Source organism: Caloenas nicobarica, chromosome 22 (genome assembly GCF_036013445.1).
Source record: "Caloenas nicobarica isolate bCalNic1 chromosome 22, bCalNic1.hap1, whole genome shotgun sequence".
NCBI classification, from domain to species: Eukaryota; Metazoa; Chordata; class Aves; order Columbiformes; family Columbidae; genus Caloenas; species Caloenas nicobarica.
The window spans coordinates 4,950,161-4,970,925 of record NC_088266.1 but is presented as its reverse complement, the minus strand read 5'-3'; the positions used below and the strand labels follow the sequence as shown (position 1 = coordinate 4,970,925).

The window sequence follows — 20,765 nt, the reverse complement described above, 5'->3', positions numbered from 1 at the left end:
CTGAGAGTAGACCCAGCATAACTCACCAGGGAATTTGCTGTATTTGACTGCAAGAATGCTCATTGTTCCAATGTATTGGGTATTTTTGTTAGAACTACAAAGATTGTATCGGTTCTCACTAAATGAATCTGGAGATGAAGTCCCAATCTGGATTAACCTTCAGACCACCACAAACACATTGTTCTCCTAAGAAGTAATCTGTGTGTCCGTACACGTTGTTTGGCTCAATGGGGATTTTTCTTCCATCTGGAGCTAAAACCCTCCACGGTAAGTGTGTGAGCGGGTGTTTTAATTCCTAGGGAGATCCTCAAGACGTTGTTACAGGGAGTACCTGGCACATCCCATCTACCTCTGTCACTATGGTATCTAGGTAGCTATTTCACATTATAGCTGATTATGGAAAACATTTCCTTAAAAAACTGCTGACCCTTTAGTAACACTAATGGCCTCTTTTGTGACATTCTCTGGGACCACAACAAGAGCCAGAGTTTGTCTGCACTAAGAGATTTACCACTAAAATTACACAGCCATTTCATTCTGCGTAACTCCTGCTTGGGAAGCTTTTCTGAGAGGTACTTTTCTGATCTTATTTGTGTTACTCAACTGGGGAAAGGCATTATTATTTGGAATAATAATAGAGATCATATTGTTATACCTACAGTACTTTAACTACACGGGTACTTTTGTAACTTTTTCCAAGCAAACAGACCTTCTTTCTCAGCCCCTACCGTTCACCATATCGTTTCTCCTGTGCCACAGGAGAAATAATTCTGGAAACACTAAAGAAACGCAGAGTGCAATGAGAGTTTGTAATCAGAGCTTCTGTGAGACCAGGTGTTTCAGGAGTGGATTTGTCTCCTCGTGGAACAGACGGGAACTGTGACTCTTCCTCCCCAGCTGATTTTTGCTAATAACTTGATCTGTAGCCCATTAATGAGCAACTACTGTAAAAATCACATCTTTACATCTCAAGTTGTTTTGCTTAGGTTGGGTGTAGTGTTCATGAAAAGAACTAGCTGCCAGGATCAGGCTTTCAGTGTGCATATTTGCAATGAGAAATTCAAAACTCCCTTTCCACCGATGTTCTTGGAGCTGTCTTCAGACTTGCTGCTGCAGTAGCTACCACTAAATGCCACTACATCAGTAAATCCATTTATTGGAATAGTCATACAGACCTGCAGCAATGAGACACAAACTTAATCCAATTCAAACCTCTTCTAAGCAGCAGGAAATAAACATTCAGCTCCGTTCTCCATGAAACTTGAGCAAAAAAGGGTGGAACCTTAAGGATGCGTATGGTAAAGAAAAGGCCATTCAAGAGACAACACAAATAAAACCCAGCAATAACTTCACAGGGACGGGAAGCGGAACGGTGTCCCAAGCACTCCTTCAGCAAAGCACTGAAAATACCTCTGGGATTGTCCATGGCCCTTGACTCAAGATACATCAGCTCCCTGAAACGCTCAGCAGTAACATCTGGAACCCCCATCCAATTATGAGATGAAATGCAGGAGGATCAAAGAGGGAGTTTCCCAGCTTTCATGAGAACAAGCTGGAGCGTGGGATAATTAGCAGCTTCTGACTGTTGCTAACCAGCTCTTGGTAGCATTTTCCCCTGCCTTCCCACCTGCGTGTGCGGACCCTCCAGAGCGCCCAGTTCCCCTCCACGTGTGCCCCCCTAACCTGCCTGTAACAATGCTTGTCCTGACACATCCTAGAAGTTACAGTGGTCTCTTTTCTCCTCTCCCTATGAACCAGAGGCAAAGCCTTTTGGGACACATTTTCACTGCTTGGGAGTGAGGGTGAGGGCAACAGGGAGGGCAAAATTAAAAAAAAAAAAAGGTTCAGGAGTTCTGGGGATTGCGGTGCATCTGCAGACAAGCAGGTGACACCAGGAGAGAAATACAGCTGAACAAAATAAGATCTACTTTGCTTCTTGTATTTCCTGTGCCCAAGGAGTTCTGGTCAGAATGAGAGAAGTGTAATTCACTGTGAGTTTGCTCACTGGTTCCCACTTTGTTTTGACTTGGCGAATACGTTGCAAGCGGCACAGAAGTTTCACGTCTGAAAGGCACCTTAACAATAGCGAGGGGTCAAGCTGTCAGGAGCAAGATGGAATCGCGAGCTGCTTGCCCTTGCAAAAGAAATGTGGGTTGCATGTCTGTCACACGTGGGGACCCTAGAGCTCCATCACCGTATAGGGTTTAAGTGCCTGCGCTTTTCAGGAAGAACAGCAGTCAGCAATTCTCTATGCAAGGGACAGACTAGTACAGAAGATAAAACTTAGACTGGAATAATCACAAACAGAACCAAGACTATTTTTCCCACATGCTGTGGCAATTCTCCACAAGACAGGGGCATTTCTTTCTGACAAGTCAACCAACAACTCAGGCCTTTCCCCGATGCTTTGCTGTTCCTGTCGCATCACTTAGAGCAGGCTCACGTCACAAATCCATGGAGGGACCCTGCTCACACCGTCTTCCGGCAGGGGAAACAAACTGGTTGGGCACACAAGAAATCTGCATGCAAAGACAGAAACAAGCTGAAATAAGAGTGAAATGTTAATGAAGATCTGGAAAGCACTACGAGATCGTTAGACTAAAGGTATCCTAGGAACATAACTCAGCCAGCAACAGCAGATAAGGCCAGCCCAGGGATTGCATTCCATTTTATCTTAAAAATCCAACTTTACATACCGTGACTCAACAAAAATACAATAAATGTGAATCACGTAACAGCATTGTCATGTGGATTTTGAGTAATTCTTCATCTGCAATGGTACAGTGTGGCTGCCAGAGTGACGCGGCTCTGACCCCATTCTCCAGCCCAGGTTGTCCACCGCTTGAGTTTACGGAGACAAAGACGCACCAGAGCTGTTCACGGGCTGTCCCAGCCAAACCCATTGTCTCACTCCTATCGTTTATCTGCAGGTATGACTGAGTGCTGAGGTGAACTACAGCCCCATCCTTTTGCAATCCACCTTCCAGAGCAGCTACAGAGCCCGACAGGTCGCAGTGCTGACTGAGCATAGCTCTCTCTGACCGCCATGGGAAGGCGAAAAGTCCACAAACGTGAATTTTCTCCCTTGCTTGAAAGAGATTTCTGAGATCATGAATAAGGAGGAGATGAGCTTGTTAAGGGTATCAGGAATTCCAGCTAACTGATTGCCAACAGTGGAGGCTGGGATGTTCTAACAGTGCCTCTAGCTCCACCAAATCAAATCACGATTAGAAATACATTCGATTCCTTCTCCTCTAACTCAGCTCCAGAGTGCTTTTCAACAACCAGCCTTCTTCCAGCCCTCAGAAAAGCCTTTTTCCTGCTGCCTCTCTCTCGCCAAGCAACAAACGCTCCCGCAGACCCCAGCCCCGGCTGCACCGGAGGGGCGAGAGCGGCCGAGAGAAAGGAGCGCGGTACCCAGCGGGCCGAGCCGAGGAGCGCTCCCGGCCGGCCCGTCGCTGCTCGGGAACCCCCCTGCGGACCCCCCGCCGCCGCGGGTTGCTGGCAGCAGCCCCGGAGCCGCAGCGCTGCCGCCGGGGAGAGAGGTAATAAATAACCCGGGGAGCGAGGCGCGGAGCCCGGCGGGCGGCGCAGACTCTGACCTGACAAATACCCACTGGAAAATCATCACCTCCCGCCCCCGGGAGCCTGGAGCCAGCCCCAAGCCGGCCCCAGACGAGGGGGGTGGCTGCGCAAACACTGGGGCGCGCAGGAGCCAGGCGGCCCCGGCGGGTCGGGCCGCGCTGCGCCGCCGGGGGTGGCGGCGGCGGGGGCGGCTGCGGAGGGCGGGGAGGGGGGAGCCGGCGGCCCCCGGCACCACACACACATCCAGCAGCTCGCTCGGCGGCTGCCGGCTGGGCTGAGGCCGCTGCAGGCTGCCCAGCTGCCCGGGACAAGGGGACCGGTTCCCTCCCCGGGAGCAGGGCAGGAGATGTCCCGCACGGCGGGGGCGGTTTTCCTGCACCCCCGCGGTGGGAAGGGCTGTCCCACTGGTGCACGGCCAGCCCTAGAGCCTCCTCTCACCTACTCCATAGCACCCAATTTCCCCGGGGGTGGCGAGGAGGAAAAGGCAGGAGGGGGATAGGAACACATAGATGCTTTATTTGCCGCTCTATGCAATAAAGTGTGATTATAAAGAATATAACAGGGAGCACAGCTTGAATTCCAATTGGTGGAGAGCCTGTTGTTAACCATCAGGGAACTATTTATTCTCTAGCCTTACTGATGCTCCGTGGTCAATAATGATAAAGGAGGGTGGGGGGGCGGGGGGAGAAGAAGTTGAAGCCATTATAAAGAAGCAATCACATTACAGAGAAGCAGGAGCAACAGCCCCCTCAGAATCTATGATTCCCTTAGGTCATGTCTGGTGTGCTCAGACCACTGGCCACTGTCAGTATTTACTCTGCATCATTAACCCACCAAACAGTTTTTTTTCTTGCCAGAAATGACTGATTTCTCAAGCCTGATGGCAATCATCATTCGGGAGACAGAGCAGTGCTCCCCTGCTGCTGAACGATCTCCAGTGATATTTAATAAATAAATAAAATAGCTAGATGGTTGACCAGCTCCTCAGGAAAAAAGGGAAGAAAATGTGTCTATTTATTGTGATTAAATATCCGCTACTCCCTAGTTCTGATACTTACTCATACATAGAGACATGTCGCATACATGTATGCTTGCCCTCAGCCCTGATCAACTCACAAAACATTATTATTTATTGTTTGCGCTGCTGTTACATCTCAGAACCAGGACCACGTTGCATGAGGTGCTGTACAAAGGACAAGAGCCGGTCCCTGCCCCGAACAGCTGGCTGATGCACTCCAAGACTCTGCTCTTTTTTGCGTTACTGAATTCCACGTGAGTTTTGCCAATGTTTCAAATAGGATCAGAGTCACACCAGGCCAGCTTTAGAAACTTCTGGCATCCAACCTGGACGCCAGATCAAAAAACCCAAACACAGCGCAGAAACCTAAGCTCAGAGTTTGTTTCCTTTGCTCTGCCCCAGGGGAGCTGGTTGCATTTGAAGGCTTTGGTTAACTCCTCTTTTCCTCCTCACTGGTGTCATTCCATCATGGGGGCTCCACACAGACCTGAATACCCGGCAAAGATTATTTATGCCATGTTAAAATGGACAACCTGTGCAAAAAAGCGAGCTTCCTTGTCATGGAACAACACTTCACACCATTCACTGCTGTATTCCCAACTCCAAAGTGGTTCTCCAAAGTTTTTCCTGACTCTGCCGTAGCCCTGTTTCCCCAGCTGAGATGACCCCTTGCTGTCTGCACCACAGCCACCTAAACCACGGCCAGTAAAGAAGCGGGAGGGTGGGACACTGTTGTTTTTATCATTGTCATGGGTTTCCCGTAATACAAAAAAATCATGAACATCAGCTCTGGGAAGTCCAGGTTTTTGGACAGCTTTGCCACTTCCCATGTGCATTCGAGGAAAGTCCTTGCATCTCCTCCCTTTTTTCTCTGGTACCTGCTGCGGCCTTCACTGGCCTTTCCAAAGGAGCTCACAGACGAGCCCAGCTTTAAATTCTAATGTGGACGAAGCAGTAAGGCCTCGGCAATAAAAAATAGAAGTTTATACATTTCAAAAAGACAGATGTTTTCCTCAGTGAAGACAAAAGGTCTGAGGGAGTGGAAAGCACACGTCCTTGGGCTCCCCAGGTACTTAGTTCTGAAAGTCTCATTCTGAGCCAGCTCCGGTCTCCTTTACATTTCTTTGAAGATTCCACCTTTAGCCTGCAGAGCAGGTTCCTTCCTTCAGTTTTCTGGTCTGGGGAGTTAAGTTATTCTGTTACCAAAGAGAGGAGAAAATTTCCAGAGTTCTGGAGACGCGGCACTTCACTTCTTCAGGTCTCTCGACAAAGCAACACAACTGACAAAACAGGACGTCTTTTTGCTCAAAACCAAGCAACATGTTAAGGTTCCTTCAGGTGAACACTGAAACATTATTGGCAACTTCGAAAACATTATGCACTTGATCATTGTTATTTACACGCCGGTACCCAAATGTAACGCTGCCTCTGATGATGTTTTGAGCTGTGGAAATGCCCCTAAATTGTGACTAATTTTAAGAGTAGCACTGAGTGAAGCTGCTATTGTAAAGCAGCCCAGAAAGTTCCTACCCGACCAGAACAAGGATCAGCCTCCTTTAAGGGCAATCATTAAACAAATCTCTTTTACTAAGCAAGATGAAAATCAACATCTAGAAGAATTAGCAGGAGGAGGGAAGGACATTGTTCCTTGCTGCCAGCAACAAGCAACTCCTACTGACGCTGTTAGCAGCTTTTCACACTCAGCAGCAAAGGAATTGGGGAGCATAACCTCGGATAAAAGCTTGACCTGTAGACTTGGTACAAGTAAAACCAAATCCTTTTGCAGAAGCAGAGAAATGAGGTTTATTGTAGCTTAGAAGAGTCGCTGCTTGGGGAGAAAGCCATGTTTCCTCCCCTGTACAGGGATGCCTCTCTTTTTGCTATGTGATACCTTCCGTAAGCTCTTTTGGGGACAGGGGTATAAATCATAATAAAGCCATGGCGTGGCATATAAATCATAATAAAGAATAATGATACGTAATAAGGATGAGTAATATTAAGAGGAGAACTGTGTGTGAGAGCGAGAGCCTGCACACATACACACAACTGCACAGAGACAGACAGAAAAGGTGGTTGTTGCTGTTTTTCAAAGTGAACGTTTTTTTTCTCAGTGGATATTTTGCTGTCAACACGTTGACCCCAGCCTCCTTTCACCACCTTCTTTTCCTACCCTGCTGCACTTGGAAGGCCAGTGAATAAACACGTGCAGGTATTATACCACTCAGAGGGTCACAAATTGACATTACAGTGGGAGTTAAGAAACCCCCGCTCCCACAGCTCCTGTGTCTGTCCGTGTACAAACCCTTCCCTCTGGTCTGGGCTGCATCATGTCACCCGAACAAATCAAGGAGCAGGTTTTACGCTAACCACAACACACAACCGTCCCTTTCCACCGATGCTGCCAAACAACAGGATAACTCAAAACATGCCTTGGAGAGCAACAGCAACCCTGACCTGCTGGAGGGCTGCTTGGCTGGTTTAGGAAGATACGGTTCCCTGAAGGCCAGAAGAAACTGCAGGAGGTTTTCTGCTACTTCACCCTTTCTGAGAAGTCGTAATAAAGGGAACTCAAAAAGCTGTCACCTGGGTAACTCTTAATATCCAACCTGATGCTGCTGAGGAAAGAGAACTGGAGAAGAAAAGCATCAAAGGCAGGAAGAAGGACCTCAAGCAAAACGTAGCAGTTGTGGCAAGAAAACAGAAAGGGAAAAATCCTCCGTGTCCAGCTGGATGCCCCATTCTCCATGTAAAACCAATGCATTTATGCAAAAAAAGAGACAGAAAGGCCCGTGGCTGTCTGCTAGGGGAGAAGTGAGAAGGAAGGATGACTAGCTAAAGACACAGAGAGAGGTGCTGCGAGGGAAGGAGTTCAGACGCGGGTAGGAGTCTCCTTTTCTGCCCTGTCTGAAGCACCTGGCAGACTGTTGGAGCTGTTCACAAAGTCACAGGAGCAGTAGACAGCAGGCACTTTAACTAGCTTTAGTACTGTGCAGAGCTTGATATACTTCCTAAATCCCAGGATTTATTAAGCATGGCTCTGCTGCTTCCACTTCTAAAGCAATAAAGCTGAAAGTGTCAAAGAAAGAGGTTCCTGTTTTTATCTCCTTTGTTTTGTGGGACCTTTTTAACCCGAAGCTGTCCGAAACAAGGAGAGGCTACGCTGATGGTTCCACCACCTGACCTAGGCATTTGGGAGGGGTTTTTTCACTGTTTTTTTCATGCTGGCTGCACATAAGTAACAAAACAAGCTGTCCTGTCAGACAAGGGGAACCCTTTTCCCCCACACCCTGCCCAGCCTCTGGCACTCCCAAAACCCACTGGTAACCTCCGAACACTGCCGTGTCATTTTTAAAATGCATTTAAAACCAAAGGTGGGTAGAACTGGTTTGGTGAAAGTCTGTGAAAGTCTGTAATTACAACAATAGGAATGAGCCTTGTAAAAAGTGGGAGAAACCTGACACAAAGGAAGAGCTGGGAAGCCAGGCCCCCCACCGCAGGAAATCCAAAGATGATGCTATATAATCCATAGGCGTCTGCTAACGCACCCCCAGAGGCAGATAAAACCAGCACCACGAGAGAAAACATCCCTGCGTGCTCATCTGCAACTGCAAACTCAGGCACAGGAGTTGGGAGAGAGTAATCACATTTTTAACATGAATTTAGTGTAGGTGAGATGGACTAGACTGGTCAGGTTAAAGGATCTTGGGTCTCTTCTGAAGTCTCAACGTTAGGGGAGCAAAATGGCAAAGTCGGCCCCACCGCTGTCCTTCAGGGTGTCACCGCGCAGGTGACACCCAAATCTTCATCTCTCTCACAAGGCAGATGACAGAAGTTTCAATTTCAAATTCTGCTGATTGCAGGCCTGGATTAGTGATCCGGTTTTACTCTTTACAGATGTGCCTGTCAATTTGCAGAGAAGAAGGGAAATAAATACGCGTTTGAGATGATCAGGGCTAGACGCCAAGATCAGACTAAGTAAATTTCCTCGTGCTTAAATAGCCCAGCAATGTAACTTGCTTTCCATGTCCTTACGGGGAGATTTGGACTTCTCAGCTCCTTGCAAAACTGATTAATCTACTACCTGCGGATGAGCCTGAAGCTTTATTTGGTGTGTTGGGGTCAACTGATTCTCCACGAGAGCTTGACTAGAAAAACACAGATTGCTGGCATATCTGATCAGCCAAAGGAAACAGGGCGGATGGGTTGGGAGAACTTTACAGAGCTCACTAAATTTAAGCTACTGGTCAAGATACATCCAAAATTATTTGCTGGCTGAGTTAGCCAGTTCCATTTCAGGTATGACGAAAGGGACTTCCCAGTCATGGGAAAGACTGCTTAGCTGGTTGGTTAAATGTGTATTTAAAATGCTGATAGCCCACCCTGAGACCAAGAAAGAAAGTATTTATCAATGTTATTAACAATAATAGAAATAAAACCAGTTTTAATAGCATGCAGGGTTTGATGCATTTCCCAAATACAAGGATTTACTAGTTTAAAGCCTGTGTCTTATTTGTTTCTCTCTCTCCAGTCCTGCCCTCCCCTTCCAACCGTCTTGAATTTTTAATGCTTGCTGTTTCTAATGTCAGCCGTTTTTCTTGTAAAGGTTTTTTGACATAACACTATATTGCTACATCCTTTTGTTGTTGCCATTCCCCATCCTTGTTAGAGACTCTACTCCCTTAATGAAGCTCGTCTCCTGCCAGGATAATAAAATAGATACAGAGCTGAAGTGAGCCAGTGAGAGGTGTGTGTGTGTCTGATTAGAAATAAGGGTGACACCAAATAAGTGCAATAACAGCCTGTTCTCAAGGCTGTCCCCAGGATCTGCAGTTTCTATACATGGCTGTGTGCGTGTGTGCGTGTGTGCACGTGCGTACGCACGTCTGGATGTACACACAGTCTGTATGTGCTGTGACAGCCAGCTCCTCCTCTTTCTCATACACAACATCTTCTGCTCAACGTTCACGCACGCTAACGGCTACCCAAGACCTCTGTGGCCAACGTCCCTTAGCAGAAGAAACCTCAGTCACCATGGGTCAGTGTTCATTAGCCTAGACCTGTAAAATTTCTAAAAAAATAGAAGAAATTTTTTAAAGGCAATGAAACTCGAAGCGCCTTAAAAAAAAAAAAAAAAAAAAATCAACTGCCGTTTCAATTTATCCTGCATTCTATATTCCAGCCTGGTGCAGAATGCCAGGAATATTATTCTTCTGTTTCCACAGCAGTGCTTCAAACAGATGCTTTTCAGAGTCGAAGGCGCGGAATGTGTACACTCTGCCTGCTGCTGTTAAGATGCAGGAGCCAACTGTCTCCCCAAAGGTACTGGAATCAGGCGTTTCAGCTGAAAACTCCATTTTTCTAGCCCAGCAACTGCTGGGATGCAGCCGTACTGTGAGCACAGGGAAATAGCCGAGTCTGGTACTTCAGAAATAACACAAGCAGCAAAGCAGTTTGAGCTCACAGGGTCCTGCCTCTCCTTTCCGCGATGGTTTAGACACTTCACAGCACAAGTCTCACTTAGACTGTAACAACCATGATGATGGGGCTGGCTACTGGTCCTTCCCATAAAAGAGAGCGCGGAGTGAAAATGGGAGTACCACAGTTCCTCTCCAGGAAATGCCTCTTCAAAAGTTGTTTGCTATTTATCAGAAATTTTGAAGCGAGTCCCACCATGCACATTTATGTACCCTGAGCCCAAGCAGACTGTTACACATTACCAGTCCTCTTGGATGCTTCAGAAAACCAGAGACCTATTCAACAGATATGCAGAAATATTGTCTCACGGACTAGTTTATTGCATACTCCAACAGACACAAAGAGGACTGAGGCTCTAGTTGAAATAACAATGAGCAGAACAATCTGTTTTGACTTGTTTCCAGTGGGATATCCAGCTTTTAAGCACATCAGACACATTAACATGTGGAGAACCTTGTGGTTTTCAACATCTGAAATATTTACAGCCATCTACAGCCCTACTCCCTTGTCTGTGGCAGTGCCACATACTTCAGAATTCAAGAAAGCTCCGTTTATTTCTTCCTATCAGACCAATTCTAAAATTCAAAAATCCAGCGTCATTATGTCTAGGCGTGGTTTACACACTAGCTCTACACTGAAAAGCTTAATTGAAATTTCAGGTGGAAATTAATCTAGTCACTTCTTTTTCCCTAATGGATTTTGATCTACTTCTCCACACTGACAATTTCTGGCACGGTAAGTGATGTCTGTTTTAAAGAAGGCCATAATTATAAGTCTAGAGGGAACTGTAGGTCAAGACAGAGACGCAGTGACATAGCTCTGACTAGACCAGAAAAACAGGAATGACTACGACGACTGACATGCTACAGGAACAATGACAAATCAGTAAGGAAAATACTTGCAGCATGCAAGATCTGGCTCTATTTTGTCCTTTTCAAGCTGTATTTTCATAGCTATGGAAAATATCCAACTATTTTTAATAACTAGAACACCATTCACTGTCCTCCCTCCAAAACTCTGGCTGGAAGTCCCAGCAGCAGTCTCAAAACAGGAGGACAATACCTGCAAACTGATGGGGTGATCTAACTAGCAACTTTTTATCATCAGAATCCAGAAAAACAGACCGGAGTAGAACCAAAGAGCAGCTGAATTTAGGCAGGCTTTTACGGAAAAATTAAAATATTTGCATGTCCCTGCATATGTGTAAGCAAGTATTAGAACGAAACAGGTCACAGTATCGACACACAGCCCAGAGATAACCGAGCACTGGGAATGATGAAGTGCTGTTATTTCTGTAAAAGGACAGGTCACGGTTCTATGAAGTGCAACCAGTTTTGACAGAGCAGAGTAATCAGCAAGATCAATAGACTGCTTAATGAAATGGGGAATCCAAGCTCCAGGATGGATGTGGCTCCTGGAGTAAAGCATCCCAAAGAGCTAGGCTCTTGTCTGGTTTTCTCCTTCATTTGCTACTGCCAGACAGGCAGCACAAGTTGGGTTTGTGTGCGGCCTCCAGAGCAAGCGAGGTTGAGCAGCACCACTGGTTTACCCCTTCCTTTCTCACAGACACAGCCCTGAACTCCAGCTACGAGGTAAAGCCACAGCCAGTGTCCTATGAATACTGTGGATCTGACTCTGGGATCGCAACGACCAACGCAGAACAAGTGTTATATTGTACCCTACAGCCCTCAGTGAAAAGCACCACTCCCTAGGGACGATTATTTTGGGGAGCTATAAGCCAGTGCATAGGAGTCTAACAAGCTTTACCACTGTGCCTGAACACTCCAGATTTCTTCTCGGAGAAGTGGAAGTCACTTTGGTGCTGAATAACCCAGGTGCTTCCTGAATGCTTCACCAGGAACAATGGAGAAGCAGGAATGGGAGGCTTATCTAACCGACATTAATTACACAGCCCCAGCGCTGTGGCCAGTGTGCCTCAGTCTGAAAGGAAGATAAATCCCTGCCATAGACAGCCTGCAAATTACTGCCCGACGCTTGCTCCTGTTTTTGCACCATACCATACAAAAGCAGAGGTAACTGTTCTTAAAGATGGCAGAACTCTAGATCTGCATTCTTCTGGATAATGGAAATATTCAAACGTTAGTACAGACTCAGCTCATCAATTTTCTTCCTCTACCGACTTTGAACAGGAACCTTAAAGACATATCCCCTGAACTTTGGAGAATAGAAGACCTCAAGAGGATATGAAAACTGTAAGTGGGACCTGTCTTGAGACTAAAGCACACACCTCCTCTCTGCAGAACTGCACATTTGCTATTTTCTGGACAGCACCTAACATACAATCAACTAACGTCAATAGTAAATTGCCCACTGTGTCTTACACTAGCAAGGTGCGTACGTGAATATGCTCTTGAAAAGCTTTTTTGACACAAAAGTGAAAGATCTACTGAAACGACCTCCAAATCAAACCCCATATGTCTGTCCCAAGGCAAGTTTTGATCAAGAAATAGAGTCATGAAAATCACAATGACATTAAGACAAAACTATTGGTTTCACACAGACTCCTGGGTGGCAGTACGAAGCCAAGAAAAGAAAGAATGGCTCTTTCATGGATAGATGGATCACAGAAGGGGAATACGCTACACAAGCAGCAGTTCTGAAGAGAAGATGATATTTTTCCCTTTGGCTGTCCCGGATAGACAATGGGACCAACAGTGTTATGATCAAAAAAAAACAATGGACACAACAGACAGAGGCATGGCGGCACTGTCTGCACAGCAATTATTTAAATTGAGAGAATCCATACAAATACTTCTTCTTGGAGGAAGGATTTTGTTGCTGTTGTTTATTTTAATTGAATTCCATCAGGGAGGCAAAAACCGGCCCTGCTGAAAACACCCCATTCACAGAGATGCTAAAGGACACCCAGCAGGTTCACAGCCGCTGCATAACACAGCCCAGCCATCTACGATTTTAATGCTTAGGAGGTGCAGGCTGTGCTGTATTAATATGCAAAGTGTGCCTGCCTTCCCAATTAAATGGAAAATGCTATGATTAAAGGCAGTCAGAAGATATTAGATGGATAGTGCTGAACTACGGGCTTTATTTCCTACGCACACAGCCCCACAGGAGTGCTGATGGAGTACGTGCTGGGGAGATTACCAAAGGCGAAACCAATCTGGGAAAGGAAAAATGCTTAAATATGTAGAAAGGGGAGAAACGAGGAAGCTGTTTACAGGAGGATTGAATTAACGCAGCACCTCATCCTGGTCCCTCGGACATGGGTCCTGTGGGCCACACGTATCTGGAGAGAAACCAAGCACCACTGCTCATAGAAACCAAATTCTGGCCCGTCATTTTGAGGGAAGAAGGGCTCAGAAGCTGAGTGAATCACAGCATAAGGCCCGGAGAGCTTCACAATTCATAGCTGCACAAGCCTGAGGCAAAACTGAGAGGAGTCAGACCTTTCCTATGACCCCTCTTTCCTTGTTAGCATCAGCATGTTCTACCACCTATCTGCGATGGGAGAAGAAAACACAGCGGAGAAGTACAGCATGCTGGATAATTTACAATTAAACCCATGAAGATGAGGAGATAAACCAGGAAACATTAATAACTGACTGGAGAGTTCCCTTTGCCTTGCTGGGAAGGGCTCGCTCTAAATCACCCACGCAGCTTTAACCCTCCCGGCTCCACTCTGTGTCTCAGCCCCAGCCCACGGAGCCGGTTCCCCCCACTCGCTGCTCCTTCCCGGCTCTGAGCACCGCTGCGCCCTGTCACCGACGCACTCTGCGCCCGTGTTTCATGCCTTGCATTTAATTAAAAGAGATGGCAGAGTCAGGTATATTTATGGGGACTTCTAATCCTCACACTTACATTTTCAGTTGCTATGGGTTTCCTTCCAGGGTTCGCTCTTTCTCCCCCACCCCCACCATGTAACACGCACCAGAATAAAGTCCAATAAATCCTGCTATGTAATTGGCTGTATATTTTAGGAGTCCATCTATCCCAGTGCTGTGAAAACAGAGGCCTTCAAAAAATTACTGTAAGGACAGAAAACCCTAGGGGAGGGAGTCCAAAGTGCTTTATTTCCTCAGATGACTGCTGCTAAATTGTTAGAGGTACGAGGCTGGAGTGCTGAGTGGAACAAAGCCAGAGCCAGTGGCAGGTGCAATGTCACAGGACAGCACCTGAAGGAAAGCAGTTGCCAGAAGTTGCACCTTTGTCCAAAACCAGTTTGCTGTCCTGCTTTGCCTGTCTGAGAGCAAAGGAACCACCACAGGGGCTAAACAGAGAGCACTGCCTGCCCGTGTGCAGTTCCACTGAGGTACAGATGTACATTAACACAACAGCTCCACAGGTTCTAGTGCTGCTTTCACCTGCCAACACTCCAAAGACACTAAAAAGCCCGTGACACTCTTTAACTGAGCCACTTCCACCACAGAGTCTCCTACAAAGGTTGGGAAAAGGCCTCCATGCTTTGAGGAATACGGAACTTCAGCTGCTTTAGTCTTTAGGGAGGATTTTCTTTTAGCAGCAACACGTACACAGAGAAGGATGGACGTTAATCCAGCCTGGCCCGGCAGAGCCCCATGTAATGGTGACGCACGGTATGGACTCACCCTCTTAACCTCCAAGCTGCTCGTAACAGGTCGGACGCAAAGTACGTTGGAGTTTGCGGTGTTTGAGGAAGCCTGCGCTGCTGTCTGTGAGAACCCTTTTGGAGATAAAGAGAAAATATTTGTTCAGGACACTGCAAGAGTATGAAATACTTTTCTTCTTTTGTTTTTTTTTTTTCCTCAAGTGCATTATCTAATGGACTAACACATACAACTGAGGAGTGTTCAAAAGGTGACATTTATGTAAATGAAAGCACTAATAATACATGAACATTGTGTGCCGCATTTGAGGAGGCAGCTCCGCTCAAAATATCAGAAATACTGCTAGCAGCTTCAGATCATCACAGGACTCTCTCCTGCAATGACTTGTGAAGAGAAAATGTGCATGCACGAAGCATTATCTGACCTGTTCTACCAGAATTTAGGATGACACATCCCTACTGCCGACAATAGGAATTGTCCATGTGCAGTGACACCACTCTAACCATGATCAGCACTCAGCAGGATTTACTGGTGGAATCTTTGTTCACACAAGGAAAACCTCCCGCATGAGGCCCCGCACCTGGTACCAGCGTGGCAAAGCCTCCCCTCGTATCCAAACCCACCGACATTTCCAATTCCCCATTCACTGCTACATCCAAATAAAACACTGCAAAACAAGAGGAAGGAGGAAATTAGACTTCCTCTGGGTTGCTCTTTAGGTAAAAGAATAAGACATAAGAAAAGACAAAGGAATTCCATGAGGTTGGCACATATGTGCCCCCAGAAAACACACAGAATTATGGCCAAACCTGTGTGCCTGAATGCCACTGCAGAAACTCTTCTATTTTCCTATCATTTCTCCATTATGTTAGCAGAAGCTAACACCCCTTAATTCACAGTTTTCCACATTCTAAGTTTATGGCCAATGTTAATGTTATTTAAACGTCACCTTATTTTTTTTTCTTCGCTCTCCTGTGAATTTCACGCTGGGTTTCTTATTTCCCTCCATTTTTTTAAAGAACAGTTTATTAAGAAAAGCCGATTGTACCTCCACTCCATCTGCTGGAACAGTACTGATGAATAAAAAACCCACCTCACAGGAGACAGTTTTATTCTGTTGATCGGAAGTCTGCCAGCCCAATTTATGATTGGACATAAGATCTCCAAATCTGAATTTATGTGTTGTAGTATAACGACAGGTCAATGAGATTAAAAGTATGTTCATGAGAGAGCTGTAAGGCAATTTGAGTTTCATGGTTCTGTGGTGATTGGGCATTCAGTCTAAGAAAACCTGCGTTAATAAAACACTTGCAGTCCCCAGGAACAATCTGCACATTATTCATTATTGCAGCCCGGCTGCGGTCGCCTTCACCAACACCCCCTCACCATAAAAAAAGAGAGAGGGAAAGCAGCTCTCCCCCTCCTCCCTCTTCAGATGAAGCCATCAGGGAGATGGTGCCACTGATAACGAATGGGCTGAATTAACAACAGAAACACTTTTCTTCCTTATCATATGGTTCACATAATCAAAACAGGGAGGGAAAATGGGAGGGGAGAAGAAAGAAAAAAGTCTGAGCCTCACATATGGGTCTCCCCCACCAACTGAAAAATATATGGACTAAACCCAGACCAGCAGGTTCTAATCGCATACAGAGTAACTCCCTTGCCTTCAGGGAACCCTGTTTATTGAAGAACCACCACCCTACAAACCTTAAACACGGGGCTTAAATGAGTCTTAGCCAGGTCACGCAGCCTTTGCAGAGATCACCTGAATCAGAGCAAACCTGTGTAAATTGTAGAAATGGGCCTCACAGCTTCATTGGGGTCTAGAGCCGAAAAGCCACGCTGTCCAGAACCCAGGCTGGGGCTGCAAAACAGGGCTGCTTTGGCCCACAGGCTGGAGGCAGCAAGTCCTGCAAACTTTAGGTTCAAATTCAAATATCTCCTGGGGCTGGAACCCAGACCAAGATTTAGATTCAGTATGCGATCATGATACCTTCCAAGTGAAGTTCAGATCTTGATCCAAAGGTACCTGTGGGCTCAAAGTTGTTTGCTTCTACCATTCTGGTTCACCCTGTGTCTCCCTGCAAATAACTACTAGCTCAAGCCCAAATCAAATTCCTCGTCTTGCTTTGGCATCACACCCAAACTCCTCACTACTCCTACCCCGTACAGAACGCTGCCCTGCTTCAGATTACACACAGCACCACTAAACAGAAGGGAACCTGCAGCAAATCTACAAGTCATCATCTTTGCTAAGATGTTTCATTCTTCATCAGTGCTTCTTTTCTTCAACAGCGTAACAAAGATTTTAATTCAAGATCACAGGATGTAATCATTTGGTGGTAGGTGCTTTGCTGCCATATGGACTCTGCATAAACCCAACTCCTCATTGCTCCTTTCCCCATGCAAGTACAAGGCAGAAAATCACCTTGGCCTGATTTAAGAAGGGCTGAGAATCCACAATTCTAGTGTACTTCAGCAATGGCTGTAGGTGCCCAAACACTGATAAACGCCAGCGGAAGCATGTGGAATGAAGCACACGGAACGCGACACCAGCAGCCCTGAGGACACAGGAAGGATGTGAAGGAGCCTGAGAAGGGACAGGGCCAAGAGGACATGATGGGGAGCTGTTCTTTTTCTGTAGGTTTTCATAAATAAAGGCTCACTATGCTGCTGTTCGACTAACCCAATCACTATGCAATGGAGCCCCAAATCAGAGATCCCTGCGTACCTGGAGCTGTTACCCCTGAAGGGGCCAGAAAATGTTTGTTGACTAAAGCCGTCTCTGATAGGCAATGAGATACCAGGACATTCCTGTTCCATCGTTGTTTAATCTGTTCTGTTGTCAGGCAGGGCACTGGGCCAGTAAAAGTTCCCACTCAGCTTCAGGGGCAGACTGGCTTCAGAATTTATACAAATAAAAGAAGAAACGAAAAGCGCCGGCAGCACCAATCTGATTACAGAGTCATTTATTTTCTGGTCGTTAATAATTTGTGCAATAAAAGATTGCGTGCCTTTCTGAGTTAGTAGGAGTTATTGGCACAAATTTCCCTCCACACTGGTGTGAGTCTGTGCTTGGAACATAAATTATTAGTTTCTTATCGCACTCCTCCTCATTTTTCATGCTGCCACAGCTAGATCGCCAGAAGCCAGCCCTTCAGTCTCGGTCTTATTTTATGCTGCTTGAGAAAGGCAGCAGCAAAGATGGCTATTCCATCTTTAATTACACAAACTCACTTTAGCATTGCCTCTCCCCCAACCATTCTCCCCACCTGAATACCAGCAGGTGTGTGCACGGGATTGTGTCTGTGTGTATGCAGGTCCTCTGCCATTTTCCAGCTACTTTTCTAATGAAAGCACATTACTTTTTACTTTGGCAACACCCATAGTAAGGAACTGACAGGCTTCCACCATCCTGCCAGCTTCTATCAGATATTGGTTTAAAATACCAGCAAGAAAGTTGCATGTGGGCATCCTAGCATGAGGATAAAAGGAAACTGGAATTCATACCGCCCCTGAAAGAGGAGGAGGAAAGTACTGGCACAGAATCGGGTCGTACACAAGACGGCTGTATCTCCAGTTGCAGGTTAAGAAGTTTCAGTCTTGGATGCAGCTGAGGAAATGCTTGGAATTTCTCTCGCTATAGCATTAAGCAGGTGAATGATAAGAACACTTCAATGCTCCTCTGTAAAACAGATGCTTTACTCACATTTCCAAAGTATTTGAAGTTCAGTGGGGGACATACACTAAGGATTAAAACTCATTTAAAAGTCATCAAAACATCCTTCTTGTTCCTCTGACAGACAGCGCTGAAATGCTCTTTAGTGATGCTAATTGTTTTGTTAAATACAGCAGTTCACATATAAACCACACCAAAACTCTTGGACCTTTCCATATGTCAGCCTCATGGTCTTCTCCATTCAACACGACTCTATCAATTGTGTCCCGGGAACATTTGCACTAACATCTGCTTAACTTCAAAAGCAGCACTGACAGATTCAGATGGCAGAGCATGTCTGGTGTCTGCAAACAGACTTGCAAGGTCTGTGCAAACCACAAGCTTCTGCAGATAAGTGAAGTCAGGAGGTGCAGGACCAGCTTTGCCTTCTCATTGAAGGACAACTACCCACCAAGAGTCCTTTTCTATGCAGCTCCCATTCACAGGAGTCTTTGGATCCACGTTCTCTTCCTCTCTCCTTACACACTCCACTGGCAACTGCATCACTCCTGCGGTCCCAGCCCAATCCCACTTTTCTCCTTCCCAGATTCATGGAATGCCCAATACTTGCTGCATAAACCAGGCTGTGGGAGGCCAGGACTGACTGTGCACACTGGAGGTGTCTATTATTAAGGGCACATGTGCAACAGCTCCAGTGGAGCCCCAGGTTGGAGATCACAGGATATTTAGTTTTACAGAACACTTTCTCCGGCCAATTTGGCCGGGCACAAGCAGCCCCACCGAGGCCCGATGTTGTCTATCAATAACAGAATGATGTGACATGCTTAGGGCACCCCTGTGTATGCATATGTGTTATAAGCAACACATGTTCCTCCATTCCAAGAGGATTTATAACAGGGTTTTGGGCAGGCATAGCACACATAAGGGTGTTTTGTCAGTTCAGGAGTGATTGATGGCTCGGTGCTTGGCATGTCTCTGGTGATTATACTGCACTGGTGAGTCACTGATCATTTCACAATGATGCTTATGTCTACCGGGTAACATCCCACACATCCATGGTTCACGCTATGTTCCAAATGTCCACCCTGAATTCTTATGACCTGCTGCAGGAGCATCACCAGGGCCATGTTTCACGGGGTTCGTTTCTGTCAGAAGTGAAGAGCAGCACAGCTAAAATCTCACTACTTGCTGCATAATATCGCTGCAGAGAAGCACACCAGCCTAATCGAGTGCAGCAGGACACCCGCCCCACGGTCGTTTAGGAAGTCCATATGCTGCACAACATACCCCAGGCTGATATCAAGCTGAACCGTTGCTCACACACAAACCCCCAGCACACCTACCACTATCTCACTGAGTTCCTGTGTTACAAAACTCCCTGCTCGGCCCCACCCAGGAAGAGTGAGTATACGTTGGAAATGCTAACAGAGGAGGGCCTATATCTGCAGTCACATTACAGCTGTAATAGGCATATTAAAATAAATAAACAAAATAATTGCATGCTTTATCACTTATCAGATTTGTCCTTGAAAAAAAAAAATGAAGAACAGCAGCATCCCAGAACTCCTTCAGAACAAAGATTTATGGATCACAGTAGCAACCTCTCCAGTCTATCACCAAATTACACTAACATACAGAAATGAGAATCTTTACACCAGCAAGAGCAACCATTTTGCACTGTGTACATGTTTCTGGTTACTGGACACAAACCTTGGGCTTTTCGCTGGTTCTCTCTCCACCTGATCACATTCCCCATGCTTTTGCCATCGCTGCTCTGATTTTTTCCTAGCTCGCTCCCAACTTGGACTCTCCAGTTTAAAGCTGCAGACCAGGCTAGAAAAAACCATCTAACTCCTTTTGAAATCGAGGATTGAGATCATGACTGGAAGCAGACACTGAAAAACCAAATGAGTGAGCAAAAGGTTATTCAGCTGCAGAAAGACCCAAAAATAAGGATGAAATGGAGCCACCAGGTTCAAATCACCCAGATCAACTGAGAGAATACCTGAAATCAGGGCTGCAGATTCACTGCGTTTAGTAGAAAGGCCAACTGTTCCTTCAGGACCTAGGGACCCAAAATCCTGGGAAATTTATTTTAAGTCACTGGGGCAGGCAAATTTCTATCCTTGGAAAGAAAAAAAAATGAAAAAGCACTTAATGGAAATCTTCTTCCGCTTTCACCCATCCCTCAAGTTGTCTTGCAACTTTTGGTGCATTAGAGGACAGCTCCCGAGTGCTCCAACAAGCATATCTTCACTCTTCCGTGATCACTTTTAAGATATTTATCGCTCCTTTTTCCACTTCCCAAGAGAAATCCCTTTATCACAACCTATTCCAGATTTGTTTTGCTGCCATCGACACCTGCCAAGGCCATGCTTTCTGTAAAATAAGTGGCCAGCACGCCACAGGCAGGACTTGTCAAAACACCGTCTCCATGCTCCCT

The 20,765-nt window shown here is 46.1% G+C and overlaps 1 protein-coding gene across 4 annotated transcripts in view; it reads right to left on the bottom strand.

Moving 5' to 3' along the window:
- The window catches only part of SAMD11 (sterile alpha motif domain containing 11), a 139,328-nt gene that overhangs the window by 107,489 nt on the left and 11,074 nt on the right, over positions 1 to 20,765 (bottom strand). For all 4 annotated transcript variants that reach the window (XM_065650040.1, XM_065650038.1, XM_065650036.1 and 1 more), the window contains exon 3: positions 14,662 to 14,756. The gene's annotated coding sequence lies outside the window, so the exon portion shown is untranslated. The remainder of the gene's footprint in view (positions 1 to 14,661; positions 14,757 to 20,765) is intronic.